The 15,688-nt window shown below is 33.8% G+C and overlaps 1 protein-coding gene across 15 annotated transcripts in view; it reads right to left on the reverse strand.

The window, feature by feature from the left end:
- The window catches only part of LOC126761638 (galactosylgalactosylxylosylprotein 3-beta-glucuronosyltransferase P), a 70,465-nt gene that overhangs the window by 48,618 nt on the left and 6,159 nt on the right, over nt 1–15,688 (reverse strand). The gene's annotated exons all lie outside the window — the stretch shown is intronic.

Raw genomic sequence — 15,688 nt, forward strand, 5'->3', positions numbered from 1 at the left:
TTTTTATGTATTTATCGGCGTTATTGACGAGCAACGCACAAAAGTAGGCAATATTTTTCATAATGTTGCAAATTAAGCACGCCAAATTTAATTTTTCCAATAAAAATCCACATTTAAGCTTTAATAAATAAAACAGCCATTTCGATCACCTATCGCTTATAAATAATAGCGTAAGTACACCACTGCGTATGAGTGACAATTTTTCACACACCAGCTAAACTGAAAGTGACAGTGCAAGTGGATAGGATCACTTAGTGCAACAACAAATATGGCGCATGACCGCTTATTGTTGTTGTTACTCTTGTTATAACAAGCCATCACAATTGTGACTGTCACATTTACTGCCAACAAATCTATGTACGTATGTATGCGAGTATAAACACGAATAGTTGCTTTGCAAAGCTGGAGTTCAATCACAGCGCACAGTTTAAGCGTAGAAGGTGCCTCATGCCACTCAAGTGTACACTGTCAATCCGGAAATGCACACGCGCACTGAATAATGGCCAGGTCGCCAACGCCAACACACGCACACAAATTGCTGGATTTATTATGAGTTGGCAAATGTGGCATATACATATGTACATTCGAGGTATAAGTGTGTTTGTGTGTATAAATGTAGCGGTTAGCTGGTACTATTGCGATATTATCTGTTATACAAATACTAGTGCAAAGTTGTGAGCTGCATTTGCTGCGCTTGTCAGTTGTTTGCAATGCGTTTTTATACACTTGCAACATGTTGCGACAGAGTATAATAGCTTTATTGACCTAACGGTTGTATGAATGAACAGGATTTGAATTGAAATTCTGAGAGAATCTTCTACTGATAATGACATCAAAGTATGTCAAAAATGGCATGAATCGTATTGACCCGATTCCCTTAGCCCCCATAAACCTAATATGAAGACCGTCGAACTTCCGAGTGACTTTATAGCGCATACATCAGCCAATATGTGAGTTATCTTAATAAAAGTTTGAAAGCATGTTTTTCTTATAACGGTACATTTTTCTGCTTAGAATGAATAACACCGGGTGAAAATTCAGCCTACACCCGTATAAAATGTTCGTTTTTATCCGAACTTAGTTCTTCCTTAATTATTTCTGGTTGTTGCTCTTGTTTGCTGTTTCCTGCCATCGGCCTGTGCACTGTCTATTAACACAATTTTTGCTTGCACATGACATTCGCAATGCACAACATGCACACACTAAGCCGGAGCTCGCCGCTAAAAGGATAACAAATGAAATCAACAACAAAAACTTGCAGCAATGTGGTCAAAGGTAGTAAAGCAGCAGCAGAAGCAGCAGTTGCAATGGTGGAGTCATTTAAGCATATAAATTTGTTGGCTTTTGGCCACAACAGCCGTTACTGTGGCTACAGTGAAAATGCAATTATTCTGATTATTGTTGATTGTTGTTGTTGCAACTACCGTTAATGTTAATTGCAATCACACTAGCTTGCATATATTTTTATAGCTGTAGCGATGCATATATAGGGAGCTTGTATGTGTGGTGGGCGTGTTGCTGTTGCCACTCTTTGCTATCGCTGCGGTTATGTAAAGGCGTTATAAATTGTTTTGCGGCTTTGTAGTGTGCTCTGTATTTAATTAGACCAAAATGTTGTACAAACGATATGATTTAAATATAATAGCAATAAAACTGCATATATATATATACATATGTGTGTAATTAAAATGAGTTGAATGTTATGGAACTATTAAAATAATGTGGCTTAAATAATTGTTGAACGCTGAAGCTGTTATATATTATAGGCTATAAATGAAATGTACATTTATGACACAAAATGATGCTTGGTTAACACTAAATTAAAGGCTTTATGTTCACTACCTTGTGAGATTGCAAACGTAGCGTTATTGTACCCTGTACAGGGTATATTTAGTTTGTCCCAAAGTTTATAGCACGCAAAAAGAAACATTGGAGACCCTATAAAAATAATATATAATGCTTAGCATGACGAGCTGAGTCGATTTAACCATATACCATAGACAGCCGGATATGTCTGTATATACGGAAAAAGTCCTTCAGCTTTTGAGATACGGGATTGACATTTTGCATAAATTCATTTCTCCCTAAGAAGCTGTGCATTTGTCGGAACTGTTAATATAAGCTCACTATTTCATATAGCTGCCATACAGACTGCACGATCCGAATCAAGAGCTTGTATGGAAAACTTTTTTATTTGAAGAAATTTCTGCGCGAAATTCGGCATAGGTTATTTTCTAAGGCTATGCAGCTTTGATTTAAATAAATTTTTTATATCGGTTCACTGTAGCACATGGCTGTCATACAAACTGATCGATTAAAATTGAGATAAATACCTTTTTAAACCTTTTCATGCCATAAGAAATGCGACTGGGAAGTGTATTATAGCTTCAGTGCAAACGTAGTTAACGTTTTTTCATGTTTCCTTAACTGATTAGTATTTTTTATTTAGCGCTGCTTTTATTTATTTTACAATTCTCATTGCTCCTAAAACTTAAGGGGTTAGGTCAGTCCACAACACTGACAATTTATTCTGGGAAGTACATAAAAAAGTTCGAATTTCTCTCAAATCTCTTATTATACTATATTTGAATGTATAAAAAATTTTTAATAATATATTGTTAAAAAATTTTAAAATTTAGTTGCACAAGAAATATTGGCTTTAGTAACTTACTTTTTCTCTTTACATACTCAATCATTATTGTATAGTAATTTCGCCTTTTCGCACGCTACATTTTAATATCCAACTTTTGAACTAAGAGTCTTGAAAATCGCGAATTCCCTCAGCAGAATATTGAAAATCGCGCATTTCCTAAGCGGAACGTCTACTAATTACATTAAAATTGTTTACGAATGTGCGTATTTACTTGCAAATGCATTTCACACGAACGCATTTTACAGTTCAATGCCTTAAAAGCTTCAATAATCAACAACATGTAAGCATGCTTTAAAGCACACGCAATAATCGAGCAAAATAATGCGAGCGCATCCTTGTTGAAACATTAAATTTCATGTTCACACTACAATTGTACACACACATACGCACACACGTAATGTGGGTTATATTTGGACCAAATGCCGCAATAAACACTTCACACGGTATTTAATGCGCAGTTGTGTGTATGTGTGTGTAAGCACTCATAAACAGGTATGTATGTGTTTTATGCACATTTTTCCACTTCAACTGGCAGCGGCAATTGTAAAAGTACAAATACAATATAGAGTGCCGATACAATACCAACAAGCATGCATATTATATATGCTTGGATGTACTGTATATGTGTGTGTTTAACATTGCAAGCACGTGGGTAGAATAAACTGACTGTTTGTCTATATCAATATATATGTATATGTATATAAACGATTATACCGGTTGAGCACTTATGCTTGTATGTGTATATGCCCGTAAATGCGCGCAAATGCTTCCACATACTATAATTACTTTTGTTTCACCACTACTACCACACAAGCTGACAAACCGCACATGCCGCCAATAATACACTATACTTGTGCGCTTTTGTTGGTATTTCCTTCCTTCCGTTAAGTGCTCTTCATATTTTTCTCCCACTTTCCTTTATACTTATATCTGCATACATTTTGTATTTCATTCACATTGCTGTTGTTCTTTATATTTTTTTTGCGACAATTATTGCAAGGAGCTTGCTCACATGACCGCAAAAGGTGAAAGAAATTAAATAAAATACCACAGCCCGTACTACTTATGAGTTCAGAGTAGCGTTTACAGCCACAAATAAGGTGTCAGAGCATACTATAGCGGTAACATAGGTATAATATACATGACTTTCTTATTTTAAGCGTTATAATATCTCATCATGAAAGTATAATGATCATACTTAGGCATATGCCATGCAGGTAGCAGTAATCTACTGCTTCGAAGCATAGCCTGCTTCAGAGTGGTGACAGTCAACACCGTTGGTAGCGCAGCAGTATTTGCTTTGAGTTCGCTGACTGTACGCTCAAGCCTAGTGAAGGGTTATCTAGACTCCTTATCTCTAGCATCGAGGTATTTTATGATTACATCGAAAGAGCTCTAAGAAGCTTTTCGGTCTCAGTACGGTCCAACCGTCCGATCGGTATTCATGCAATAAGATTGAACATCTTACCGTATGCCAGCTGCATCAGCTGTTTGAATAAAGATGAGATAGAATCGTCTCAGCACTTATTCTTTTAATGCTAATCCGTTTCCGTTATTTAAAAATAATTTAACATTTCAGTTTATTGGGTTACTTTATGTTTAAGGTTATGCTGTCATATGGTCGTCATATGCCCATTTGGCAATTGCAAATAATTATATAGCAGAATGTATTTAGCCACCATGGCGTGAATGACTTTCTTATTTGTGCCTTTTGGTGAAGTGCGCACACACACATACATCTGAATCTTGCGGCCTCTTCTCAACCCATTAAAAAGCACAAAACAGCAGAATAAGTTCTTGCAGTCCTTTGTGTGTTATTAAGTTTCTAAAAAGCTCTTATGTTTACCTGATTCTTGCCAGCAAGTTGGTATATTGCTGCTGGCCAAAAGGTACATTATGACTGCGATGTATATTTACGTACCATAGCATTTTTAGTGTGAGTTGTGGCTTTTTGTTTGTATTGTATGTATGTATGTATTTTTATTTAATTTCGTTAAAAGCAAGTGTTAAGGTAGACATATGAATATGACTGGGAAAATCTACGTTAGTGCCAAGCATAAGGCAAACACTTGAAACGTGCTGCCCAGAAAGCAGCGCATTTCCCTATTGACTTCAAATATAATATGTGTGTATAAATATATTTCAGTATTTTGCTCGTGCATTATATTTTAGAATGACTCACAACACCTTAGGAAAAGGTAATGTGTACCTTAGTGTCGCTTATGCAGTTAAAGTCAGCTGCTGTTGCAGTCTTTTTGTTGTGGTTGCTTTTCAAAGCTGCTCTAGCACGTTTCTGGCATTTGCATGAATCTAGTTTAAGTTCTGAAGTATTAGCTGCGAATGACCTGGACCATACAGCTTGCACAGTAGTTGAAATATTTTTATGTAAATCTAATTTTAATATTAAAATAATATTATTAAAAGAATATATGCATTGATAAACAATACTGCTCTCTCACAAATCGACAAAAAGCCTTGAGCTTATTATAAATTCATTGAGAAGGCAAATGGCAATTTAGGCTTTACCTTCTGGTACGCCGAAGATAAAACTAACGAGATGTTTCAGCCCCAGCATGGTAAAGGCTGAACAATGGAGAAGAAAGTGCCTGTATAAATTCCATAGCAGATGAAATAATTCAGCTTATTACGATTTTGAGTGAAAAACAGGCTTGCAAAATTCGACGTTACCGATCTGTCATCGTAACCGATACTCCGGCTATCGCGTTCTACTAACTTTTCGATTGTAGTACGACAGTTGGCTTGCTCAAAATGTCCCAAGTGTCGGCGATTTCTTCCCAACGACCATTCCCTTGATATCTGGATATCATTGGATATCCGCTCAGTTTATCGTCTTCGATGTCCTATAACCTATATGAAAAGCCCCCCAGTGTCGGCGATTTCTTCGCCACGACCATTCTCTTGATATCTGGATATCATTGGCTATCCGCTCAGTTTATCGTCTTCGATGTCCTATAACCTATATGAAAATCGCCTGCAGCTGCGTTCGTATAACACTTGTCAATACTTTTGCTTTATCATCAGCAGTTTTTTTTATCAAAAGCTAGTTTTCGAATAACACGAGGATCCCTTCCATACAGTTTTTTGCAAAACATCAAAAGTTATAGATCGACTTGAAGATATTTTCTTCTTTTTAAGGTATAAACCCATCAAACAAGGACTTTATTTGCTTTTGATTTTGTTTTACCGCTAAGTAAGTCAACTGGGAAAACTTCTTTGCAGCGCATTCATATTTTACATGTAGTGAATTAAGTGCTAAACTTGACAGCTGCGTGACTGAACTTTATCCACGCACTTTACTTTCTCAGCCAACTATGTACAATAATTGGAACAGTAGCGTTGGTATAGGGTGTTTACTAATATATGGTCGATTTTTCATGTCGAAAGCATATTAAAACTGAATATGGAGGCAACTTAGTGTATGTAGTGGACACCACCATCCAATGTAACTTTAAACGCCTAATTGCTAAAGGGTTTCAAAAAATCATTCGGATGTTTTTGACATATAAGATTGGCTATTCTGAAAAAAGTCATGCAAAATTGTACTTAACACACAATCTTCATACAATACATTCCGACTGACCGATATTCAGGTTAAACACTAAATACCAAATAATTCTTAAAGTCATCATATATATATATAATTCCATTAATTTGCTTGTGCTACATATCTAACAAAATTCCTAGGCCTCCGAAATAAACACCCTTTTTATTTCTAACAAAAAATGGGAATAGACTAGTAGCCCTTACTTACGCATTTCCACACGCTAAGTGCATTGAAATTCCTCTCAACCGCAATCGCTCGAACACGTCGAAGGGTAGGTTCATTTGTTGTTACAGATTAAGTGCACGCATTCAAATAGAAGCGCATGCGGGCATACATAATGCATACACACGCAGCTTTATTACTCGGTAGGTGGTGGCGTGAGTGAGGTGCGTTCTATCAGAGTTAGTGTTATTGAAGTATTCACAACTACTCACGTGAAAAGCTGCCACAACCATACAAATATATTGGAAAAAGCCGTTAACATTACCGTTACCGCAATTGAAATGCAACATCAGCCACATGCCTGCACGCCATCCTGCTTATTTCCTTTTCACATTTATGCCAACCACTTGTGTCTAACCCTATTTCCTATTTATGCTATTATGCTTCGCCAGGCATGCATTGCGTGTCCACCTGGTGCTTTAGATATAGAATAGACCTAAAACTATGTGCCTCCTTTTGTTTAATCACATTGAGTCCAACCCTTTGCTGGTCGCATTAATAAGCTTTTGAAATTTGTTTATTGCTCTTCATTGTGATAGCCTGAACAGGGTATATTAAGTTCGTCAGGAAGGCTCTCAGCTTTTCAGATAATAAACTGAAGTTTTGCACACGATCTTTTCTGCTGAGAAGCAGCTCATTTGTTGGAATCGGCGATAACGGAGCACTTTGGCATGTAGCTGTCATACAAACTGACCCCACTAAATCAAGTTTTTGTATGAAAAACTTTTTTTATTTGAAAATATATTATCACAAAATTTAACGTAGTTTATTGTCTTTATTGTCGACGGCAACACCATAATATCCGAATATATTGTTCAGATCGGACCACTATAGCATATAGCTACCATACAAACTGACCGCTCGAAATCAAGTTTTTGTATGACAAACTGTTTTATTTGTGGAGGGTATAATAATTTCGTTGTTTTTTTTCCTGTTTTTATTACAGTTACCTTTAGCTGTGTTGTTGTTATTTTGTATTATTTACACTTTTCTCAATTAATTGAAGTAACTTTTCTTACAGTAGTTGGGCTTTTGTTATTACAAGTAATTGGGATATATTATTTTGCTATTATAACGCGCATTTCTATCATCCATTATAACTTAACCCATTCTCGCATTTCCATTTCACATTTAGTTATACTATTTAGCGAATTCCGCGCATTGTTTGCCTGCCAGTCTACAGCCGCTTGCAGCTCCTTCATACGTCCATATATGTATGTGTACATACAAATATAATAGCAACAGTTTTTCTGGCCACACCATAATGACATACATTATCCACTTTAAATGTCTAGAACGCAAAACAACCAATAGGGGTACTTTTTTCAGTTACTGACTATAATCAGTACAACCTTAGCGCAACGCTAATGTTGAGTTAAGTTGGTAACGGTATGGGTGCTTGGGCCATGTCAAGTCAGCCCAAGTCGAGTACATACTTCACATATTTTGCCCTTTTGACTTTTTACGCTGTGTCTTACTTTTTTATAATGCTTTTGTTTTTGTAGCATGGAAGACTCTACCACATACATATTTGCCTGATATTCCTCCCGAGACCGTGTGTGTAATAAATAATCTCGTCTGCTGTTGCCTATCAGCTGCTCCTGTCGGCTTTGTTGCTTTTCCATTTTACTTACATATATTTTCTCCTCTATTTATTTGCTTTAGCTCGGCCCGGTAGTCATGTGCCTAACTACCTGACGTTCTTGCTGCTCTTCACTTTTTAGTACTTCCTATAAACAAGGCATGTGTTAGAAAGCCGGCGAAAAGGCTGACCGAGACAAGAGCTCATTTCATTCTTATACTCATTTCTATTGAATTTCCATGCTCTCAGCGTTGCAGTCAGCTAATGCGCAACTCTCTCTAGTGCCTTTATTTTTGTTCTAAAATATTTTGGCTGGCCCGGAAGACGTAAACACGCCTGTTACAGAATTTCGTGTCTTTGTGACATATGATTTAACAGCATTTCGTCCCTGTTTGCAGTGTGTTTACAGCAACTATTGGAGTGACTTTCTCAATGCTCACATGTTGAATATTTGAGAGCGAAAAATGGAGTAATGTAAACTATGTGCATTTCAAGTGTGTACTACAGTAGGCGCTTAAATTTTTCGAAATCCTTCTATTTTTATACTCGTATAATCATATGACGTCTGAATTTTCTTCGAATATTATACCCAAATGCGTGGCTGCTGCAGCTTTATTGACTTGGTGTTGTTTTTAAATTCAATTGTTGAATAAATACAACTGAAACATGTTTGTATGGTGTCTAACATGTGTTTTGAAGTTAAAGAAGACAAGAATGCAATTTGCGGTATTTTTAATTTTCTAATGCAAATATTTCATTTACGTTAGAAGCATTTAAAAACAAAACTTGGCATTGACATTGACTTCCTACACATTCTTATGGTGAAATAATTTTTAAAAATATTTACCGTTTTCGCATAAACATTTTCCGAGTTCCTAAGTATACATTAATATAATGAATAAATATTCAATATTTTTATAATTTTTTTTTAAATACTGGGCAGTATTTTCGAAGCAATATAATAAAAACAATATACATTAGTATAGATCATACTTAAATAATATTAAGATGCCTTGAATAAAGTACTATAAGTCAACAAGTACCCTACATTCATTCTGAATTTAAAAGCATGATGTAAAATTAACATATTGAAACAATACTGTAAAAGTAACATTTTGAATTTAAAACAAGGCTGTAAAATTAACATACAATACCAAATTATTACAGCAGACTGTAAACGGACAGCGCAAAAGAACAAACGGAAATATGAGTAGAGAGAGTAGATAATTTATTGCTGTCTTAAAAACTATGAAAAGAAATACTAAAATAATTAAAAGGGGAATTTAAAAAAACCCACGCATTTGCAAATATTGAAACAAATAAAAACAATATTGAACAAATAAAAACAAACTACATATTTTCAAACAAATACCATGACGTCAATTTCAATATAACTATTGATGGCAGTGAAAGCAATTGTTAAAATATTTGTGAAAATATTTTGCAAATATTGTTTAATAAAATTAAATAGGTATATTAGATAAATATGAAATAAATTATTTGTCAAATGTCATAACTAAACAACAAATTAAGCGTTTCGGTAAAAATAATGTAACAATTGGCACACTTGTATTTCATTCTAAATATTTGAATAACCAATTTATCTATTTATACCATTATTACTATTAAAAAAATATTTATACTATTTAAAAAAAATAAATGAAAATTTGACGCAATTAATTTTAAAGCACAATCACGATATTTACTCATTCAATAAAATGGGTTTTGGAAAACAAAAATATTTACGAGGAGAAAAACTGTACCAATGGGTCTAATATTGGGATTAAGATAATATAAAAAACGTATCATTTTCTGAACCTGTATAGACTATATTTATTTAAGAGGTTAAATTTAACCTTCTTCCAATTGGAAATTCTAAGTATAGCCAGGTTCTTCTCCACCTGCTCTTTCCAACGGAGTGGAGGTCTTGCTCTTCCTCTGCTTCCTGCGGCGTGTACTGCGTCGAATACTTTCAAATCTGAAATGTTCTCGAAGAGGAAGAGCTCCGTTGGAACGAGTCTTATACAACAGCTCAGAGAATTTCAGGATTTTTACCAACCCTGCTGCCCAATATCGCTTAAATGGGAGCATTAGGAGTCGTGAAATATATCCCGCATTATACTCTGCATTCCGTCGAATACACTTTTCCAATTTTCTGAAAGTGGAATCTTCAGAGTAGATGACCTGAGATGATCCCACCATATAAATATGTTTGACTAAAAATAGAAGCTTTTTTGTCTACCAATCATCATCTATCATGTGTTGATAGTATTCCAATGCATGCGGGGTTTCTGTAGTGCCCAATGCTTCAAACCATACTTGAAGAAGCTAAAATGTCTGGGGTAGCTTAAAAAATCGTCATTTCGTGAAGAAATTAACAAATTTTCCAAACTTCCAAAGGGGCTTTAAAAATATTAATCGGCTTTTTTAGGACGCTTCAAAAATTAACAGAAATTCAGACTAAAATATCTCTGAACATACGAATTTATCGAAATCTACTACAGAACTATTAGTACTCTGTCAATATTTTTTATTAATATAATGCAATTTAAGTTCGCTAAAAATGAAATAAACCTGCAACAACAACACTGTCATAAAAATAGTGTCACTTTGAGTATGTATGAGTTTTGGGTAGACCTTAATTTTTCATTGTATAAACACAAAATAAACTGGAGCATATTAACTGGAACTGTATGTGTGTGCAATTTGTGAATGTAATGAAAATTTTCTAAGAAAAATACATACATACATATAAAACAACTTAAACATTTTCACATACAAAAGTGTTTTTCTTTTCAACCATATTTACAAATAAACACACATATGAGTTTTCCACACACTTGGTTAACACGCACCGAAAGCAAGTAAGCCAGTGCTTCGTGTAGGCGCTTCACGTCCAACCATTCATTTATATGCCAGGCGGCGCATACAAAAATTTAAAAAGGAAAACCTTGTAAGTGCCAATGTATGGCACTTTCACTTTTCCCCCAGCATCATTACGAAGTGGAAGTGATGGAGGGGATTGGACAGCGGCAGCAGCCAATATAATACGCGCCGACTCGTCAATGAATACACAACCACATAAGTTAAAAAAAACGACGAAAAGGAATTATGATGGAGCCACTTAAAAACGGAGCAAGAGTTTGGAGCGTTCCAAGTGCGCTACCAAAGCAAAAATGAAATAAAAGAATAAAGCAAGCAACAAGGCGCAAAAGCTGAGTCAATAGATATGCGAGTAGCCACAACGGATGATGGAGCCGCGAGTAGCAGGCGCATGTGGTGCGCAGAAGATGAAGTAAAAAACAATGCAAGCAAAATTTGTTTGCTTTTTGGAAAAGGAGAAAGAGCGCGACAGCGACAGCGACGGCGACGGCGACATAGCACTAAAAATAGAACAAACGCCGTGCATGCAAACGTCGAGGAGGCATTACGGCACTACGTTCGAAGCTGAGGATTACCCGCGCGAAACTGTTGGGCGCGCACTTTGATTGTGTTGAATATTCACATATAAGCAGGTGCTTACATACACATATACAGCATACGTGCATACATATATGCATATTTACAGCAGAGTTACGCTGACAAGGTGGAGTGGGTAATGCGACAATTAGGGAGCACAATAAAGCAACTAAAAAAATTAAGAAAAAATTAAAAAAAATATATTTAAGAAATCATTGCAAACCAAAAACTCGACAAAAGCGATAAACGCAAGTGGTTTTGTACTGCGTGAAGTCGCACGGCAAAAAATGTACTTTGAACGTATAATTGAGTGCAATGACATATACACACTATTATCTACATATAGACATGCTTATATAAGCATAAATTTCAGCATAATTCAAAAGTAGCGCAATCTATGTCATATCGCAAAAGACCCCCGGCTTTTTTATGTGTGTGTGTATATACGTATATGTATTTATGTACATACATACCTTGTGCTTCACATTAAAACTCCATTGTTTCTTATTATTTTGCATTTCTGTTTCATTTTCATGGTTTGCTTTTATAGTTTAGCTTGCTTATAGCGTGACCGCGTAATCGCTTCTATTTGTTTTTTTGTCTGTTTTTGTATTTTTTTTGGCTTAAAATGTTAGTGAAAATTTTGATGAAATTAATGAAATTTTGCAAACGTTCTATTCTCCCCAAGAGGCTGCTCATTTGTCGGAACTGCCGATAACGGACCCAAGAGCCCGTTCCTATTACAGTCGTATCTAAGTAACCGGAACGAACACGGATTTTTATCCGGTCAAGGACTGACAACTCGGCCCCATTTCTTGAAATTACTTTAGTAATGTTTTCTGCCGCTATAACAACAACAACTAGTATAGCATGTAGCTGTCATACAAAATCATCATCAATGTATATTTTATTGTAAACTGAAAGACATATTTCATAAATTCTAAGTAAGAAAGTTCGTTTCAGTTTTACTTGGTTCGTTGGTTAGTTGATTGAAAAGGCGTCAAACCGCAGGCGGCCTAAACTACGTCATCATTAGGCCCATTGTACTCATTGTGAATAGTGAATTAAGCCTTATCCAGCAACTCAGTAAATTTGGTTAAAAAAAAAACTGATTTATACCTTGGGTCCAGTGTTTCAAACAAACCACTTTACATTCTCTAAAGGTGTGATCTTAAAGATTCCCTTTTGCTTGGAAATAGAAAATGTTTGGCCTGTCAACAATCATCAAAATTAACTTTCTGGTATGTCCTGTGTTCCTAATGACTTGAGGTGTTACTTTACACCCTTGAAGGATCTGAATGGTCTGGGGCAGCTTAGTGGAATTGTACTCCCAACTGCTCGCGAGCAAGCGAATTCTTCTGTCTTTTCATTTCCTTACCTTCCTATATGGCTAGATAGGCATTGCCAGCTTGCATAACTCAACGCAATAAGACTTAATATTGGCTCTACAAATAGCCTTAAATGCTGCTTGACTGTCCTGAAGATGGTTTATGAACCTGCTGGTTAAAGCACAAACCCACTTGGCGGTTATACCCGCAATTTCGGCTTGAAAAACTGAATTGTACCCATTTAGTTTAAAGCTACCTTCTGCGTTTGGAGTTTTTCTAGACTCCTCACCTCTTAATTGTACATAAAAGCTCTCTGCTACCAACGTTTTGGCATAATTCTTATAAAAATTATTAAATTAGCAAACAATAAGAATGTGATTTTAAAATACAAAAATGTATGTACCTAAATACATGTTATATAATTAACATTGAGTCAACAGACTTTCCACCGGGGCTCATATGTCTCCGGTGTAGCTTTTGTTTGCCTACTTTGATTACGCACACTTTTATATTAAATACATTTCTACGCACATACACACATACATATACATACATATCTAGATACATGTACATATATTGTTGGTGAGATTTTTTAACATCAAGCAAACGACCCTTAACAAAGGAAATCACATTTATAATATATGTACATATGTATTTATTTGCATGTGTAATATATAGGCGCGTATGTTCACGCATTCATAAGAGCATAAAGCCATTTATCTGGACTTAGCTTCCGTCCCCATAATTTCTTTGCGCGAATCACTTTTCATGTTTAAAATGCTTGAGTATATGTAACATTTTTGAAAAAAAGGAAATACATGTATGTTCCGTATTAAATTATATATACAATGTACATATGTATGTATGTATATAAAACATATTTAAGTAGTCATAAATCGTCAGTATTTGTGAGATGTCTATAGTTAGCATGCACTTAATTGTTAAAAAATACTGTGTACTATTAATAATTAATTATAAATACAGAAAAATTAAAATTTTTTAATAAGTGAATTATTTATAAAAATATTTTTTTTGAAGTTTTTTAATAAAGTGAACTTTAACATTTAAAAACATCAAGAAACAATATTTTGAATACATTTTCAATGTTTTGAAAACTTTAAATGAAAGTGAATTTTAATATTAAAAAAATTAAAAAAAAAATGTTTTTTAATATTAAAATTCATTTTGATAAAAAAAATTCAAAATATGTATATTCAAAAATTTTGTTTTTGAATTTTTTTACGTTAAAAAACTTTATTAATTTTTTTTTTATTTTTTTAATAAAGTAAATTTTAACATAAAAAATTCCAAAAAAATATTTCGAACATATTTTAAATATTTTGAAAATTTGTTTCATCAAAGTGAGTTTTAATATAAAAAAAATTAAAAAAACAATAAAATTCAAAAAAAAAAATATTTTTTAATATTAAAATTTATTTTGATAAGAAAATTTCAAAATATTCAAAATATATTTAAAATTTTTTTATTATTAAAAATAAAATTTAAAAAAATATTTTTTTAATAAAGTGAATTTTAACATATAAGAATTCTAAAAAAATATTTCGAATATATTTTTATATTTTAAATATGTTGAAAATTTTTTTATCAAAACGAATTTTATTACGAAAATAATTTAAAAAAATATTTTTAATACTAAAATAAAATAAAAAAAAAATATTTTTTAATATTAAAAGATTTTATAAAAAAGATATTAATATTAAAAAATTCATTTTAAAAATTCATTCAAGAGCAATTTCAAAAAAAAAAAAAGAATATGTATGTATATTTTAGGCAATTTTTTCATAAAATAAGGATCTTCGGCACACGATGCCTTTGTTATACTTTTAAATAATGCTATAATACAGTTTTCTGATTTTTTGCCGATTTTCTTTTCATTCATCATTTTTATACTAAGACGTCGGTATACAAAAACTTATTTACATATAAACACATACATACATGTATCACATTGATTTTCATATTTGCATTTTGCACATTTTATTTTTATGTCGCTGGCTTCATCTGCGCTCAATCCTAATCGCTATGCAAACACACAAATGTATGTACATATATATATACATACATATACATATGTACGTGTTTTTATCGCCAACATTACCCCTAATTTGTTTCGTAAACAAACAAGCAACGGCAGTTTCATTCAAGCTCATTTATTCATTCAAGCTCAATGGCGTGCACATAAAGCTCCAAAGAAGCTAATGTGATAAAATTGAATTGAAAATCTATGCGAGACTTTTGCAAAAGGAGAAAAGCAACAATATATTTAAATGCTGCGATGATCACTGAATGTTGGTCTTCCAAGTACAACATGATTTACGATTCTTTTTCTTGAGCTCAAGGCATTTTTTGTGAGAGCGTGAAAAGGTCACTTGTCACAACTAGATAACTAAAGAATTTACTTTGAAATAACATAAACTGTTAAGCATTAGTACAATCCGATGGCAATTTGTTAAATGAGACAATTTTCTGAAATATAACTCATCACTTCGTTTTGCTAAGCTTTAACCACACTCGTCCGTTTTAAAATTAAACAACGCCAAAAGCTTTTAATAAACCTTGACTAAAGTTATAGTTGGTGTAGTCAGACTTCTTGGAGACTCACTATTGGTGGAAATAAATTTTCTATAATCATATCTTTGAATGATTCACGGACTTCAAGTGCAATTTTTCATCAGTCTGTTTGTTTTTTTTTTTTTGCTCACCGCTGATTTCATTATTGATTAGTATTTCTCATGATTCAGAGCTAACTGATCTTCACTTAGTCACACGTTCGGAGAGCAAGCATACGTGGAGTTCAGTCATACTTGAACTTTAACTATATGTGCCTTTATTTGCTTTCATTTCCCTTACAAAATTAT

This window comes from Bactrocera neohumeralis, chromosome 6, assembly GCF_024586455.1.
Source record: "Bactrocera neohumeralis isolate Rockhampton chromosome 6, APGP_CSIRO_Bneo_wtdbg2-racon-allhic-juicebox.fasta_v2, whole genome shotgun sequence".
Lineage (NCBI taxonomy): Eukaryota > Metazoa > Arthropoda > Insecta > Diptera > Tephritidae > Bactrocera > Bactrocera neohumeralis.